Here is a 3,485-nt window from a genome sequence, read left to right as displayed (position 1 = left end):
GGGAAATTTCTTCATCCTCTCTCTCTCTTTCTCTTTCTCTCGCTTTCTCTCTCTTTCCCTTTTGTCCCTGCCTTCCTCCCTATCTTCTAAATAGATAAATTTTATATAATGTATATAAAATAGATACATTTTATATAGAAATATGATAAGAGTAATTTACAAAACCCTATTTCTACCATAAATGTGAAATTTGAAAAATGTGGTTTTTTAACGTATAGCCAAGTTAAAATTTGATCTTGTGAAGGTCATTGGGACTAGATATGAGAATACAAGAACAGAGAGAATTTGAAGCTACCTATCTGAATGGATGTGGGAATGTGTGCTCCAAAATTTAGGCTCGAACTTTGAGAGGGGACATTAATCAAGGATCCTGCCTGGTGTTGTACACTTAAAGCAGCTATAGCTGATCTTATTGATAAGTAACTAAGAAGTCATGTTTGATCTGATCAGAAGAATTCCTTCTCCTAGCTTGAGAATGCAGCATATGAAATGCCCTGTATCTTATGTAAAGTTTATAAAAGAATCATAATTTAAAATTGGGGGCCAAGAATTATATCACAACAGGTTCTGCGAAAGGATGCTATCTTGATTTGAAATCTTGAGATGACCAGACATCTTAAATGATGACACTCCCATGATGCAGCTATTCCACAAGGAAATTGAAATACATATTTAGCTATGAAACCGTTTCAGGGGAATATAGAATCATTTATGACACCAAACTTTCCATTGAAGATAAATCTCTCCAGGAATATATGTGTGAAAATACATTGCATAAGAAAACACTTTAAGGGTATCTCCGCAGACAGTGCAGGCGTCAGCGAACGACAGCTGGGTTGCAGCTCCCAGCCGCACTTGGCTTTGAGAGCCGGCGAGGAAAGGGACCTGGCCCAGGCAAGGGAGACGGTTCTGCGAGCCGCAGGTGTCATGAAGATAGATTCATCCAGCATGACTGACGTGGAGGCAGTGGTCAGCAGTTTTGCAAGCTCAGCGAGGGCGGGCCCTGGAATGCCTTACCAGACTTCCAGAGCTCAGCCTCACAGCCGGTGGATCGGAGCTGCCCTGCAGCTGGCGGCCCTCTCTGAAGGAAGATGTAAAACAGAAAGATGAAGAAACAACACAAGGCCAATTGGAAAACTCCAAAAAGAAGAAAAATGAAGACTCATACTTTATCAAGAATACTGAATGTACGCAGAGTGAAAGATTTAATGGTTGTGTTTTCCTGAGATGGGCTGGTGGTAACTATGGTAACGTTGAAGCCTTAGCAACATGGGTGTACTGGACAATTTTGTTGCAAAGCTGCCTGCTTGGCTTCCAATAACGATGTCCAATGTAGGCTATATTAGAAAGTAGATTAACTGCCAAACTGCATCCAAGAGAAAGGTTAAGAATGAACGGTCACTTAAACATATAGCATTGTCTATATACTCAACAAAATCAACCGTTGCTTTGTAGAGGTGTTTAGCTAGATGCATTTTTCATTCCGTTTACATGGCTATGGCCAAACCATTTCTTGATTGATGTGAATCAAACGCCATTAATTTGAAATGTTGTAGAATTTGTAGAAAATTAAGATTTGGTGAGAATGACAGAATAGTGAAAAATCATGTTTTTTTAACCAATGATTTAATTTTTTCCTCTACTCTCTAAAAGCAATTTGAAAATTTTGTAAAGTGGACATCATAAACACCTCTAGGATGTTTTGTGTGAGATATTTTGCTTCTGGTATGTGCATACTGTGATTTTTTCCTGTGTAACCTTCAGATGTAAAATTTATCAAAAAGTACTTATATTTTGAATATAAGTAATTGAGTGAATTTCACTATCTTCTTTAGCTTTGGTGTATGCATGTGTATATGTTTCACGTTAGTGCGAATTACACAAAATATTTTACTTATCGCTTTACAGTCTTATTTTGGGAAATTTGTGTGCGTATAACTTGTTATCAAGATAATTTCCTCAGGAATGCAGACCTTAATTTTGATATCTTTCCCAAAGTAGGTAACATAACTGTGAACATATTTAGTTAGCAAGAAGATAGAAAAATATCTGCTTTTAGTATATATTTAAGTATATATTTTAAAAGAAACAAAAACAGAACCAAAGCTTTAGTACATTGTGATTTATTAGAAATTTTAGGAAAATAATTCTGAATTAAAAAAAATTAAATAGTGAATTTATTTTCATTTTCAGAGATGTATGCATGAAGTTATATTTTATTTAATTGTTGATTTAGGCCAGTCTGTATACAACAGCCAAGTAAAGTCTTTGATTATTAAAGCCATTTGTTACCGAAAAAAAAAAGGAAAAGAAAAGACTTTCAGGAGAAGTGTTTGTTAGACACAAAACAAGGCATCCATATTTTTTTAAGAAGTAGAAAAAACATATCAGCCAAAAATTTGCTTCATATTGAATGTTTTAAAATTAATGGGTAAATATAATGGAATTAGTGAAGAAAAATATATTTGCAAGCAATAGAATATGTGAAAAATAATTTCTCCCATCCAAGTACTAACCAGGCCTGACCCTGCTTAGCTTCCGAGATCAGACGAGATTGGGCGTGTTGGGTGGTATGGCCGTAGATGAAAAATAATTTCTAAATAAAATATCCCTTTAATTAAATATACTCTAGAAAATTAAATATTATTCAGACATAAAGATGTATTTCACAAATTGGGAATATATTTTAGGAGTATGGGCATTGTGGCACAGTGCATACCAAGGCAGCACCCAAGCTGGGATGCCTAGATGTAGTCCCCACCTTTGCTTCTGATCTAGCATCTTTCTGTGGTCACACTGGGAGCCATAAATGATGACTGAAGTACTTGGATTCCTGCCACTTAGGTTACTTGAATAGAGTTCTTAACTATTTTGATGAGGTTTAGTTGATCATTACCACAGCTGGCTGTTGTGGGAATTTGGCCATTGAACCAGTGATTTGAAGAACTCTCTCCTCTTTTCCTGACTCTGCCTTTTAAATAAATATGTAGGTACATTAAAAAAAAAGATTTGAAGAAAACACTACAAAATTTAAGTAAATAAATCTTGCAAGAATATAAATTTGAGGCTAGCATAGTTGCATAAAGGTGGCCACAGCATCCCACGTGGGAGCCTGTTCAAGTCCTGGCTGTTCCATTTACTTCCTATTAGGTAACCTGGAAGGTTGGGCCAATGCTAGCCAAGTGCTGGGGATCCTATACCCATATGGCAGACCCAGAAGAGGCTGCGGGCTTCAAGTCAGCCAAGCTTTGGCTGTTACAGTCATTTGGGGAGGTAAAACAGTGGATGGAAGTCCTCACTCTGTTTCCTGTTCTCTCAGTAAAATCCGTCTTTCAGGTAAACAATTTATTTTTAAAAAAAGTTAAGAAACATTGTAATGTAGAGATTCATAACCAGTGTTTAATAGGAGTTCTAAGGAACTGAATTCACATGATGTTAGATAGGTTTTACGACTACAAACAGTGCAAATATGAGATAAATCCATT

At 36.3% G+C, this 3,485-nt stretch overlaps 1 pseudogene; it reads left to right on the top strand.

The window, feature by feature from the left end:
* Positions 1 to 799: 799 nt before the first annotated feature.
* Positions 800 to 1,601, top strand: LOC101527711 (cAMP-dependent protein kinase inhibitor beta-like; annotated as a pseudogene).
* Positions 1,602 to 3,485: the final 1,884 nt, after the last annotated feature.

The sequence above is a fragment of the Ochotona princeps genome, chromosome 4 (genome assembly GCF_030435755.1).
Source record: "Ochotona princeps isolate mOchPri1 chromosome 4, mOchPri1.hap1, whole genome shotgun sequence".
NCBI classification, from domain to species: Eukaryota; Metazoa; Chordata; class Mammalia; order Lagomorpha; family Ochotonidae; genus Ochotona; species Ochotona princeps.
This window is presented reverse-complemented; position numbering and strand designations above follow the sequence as displayed.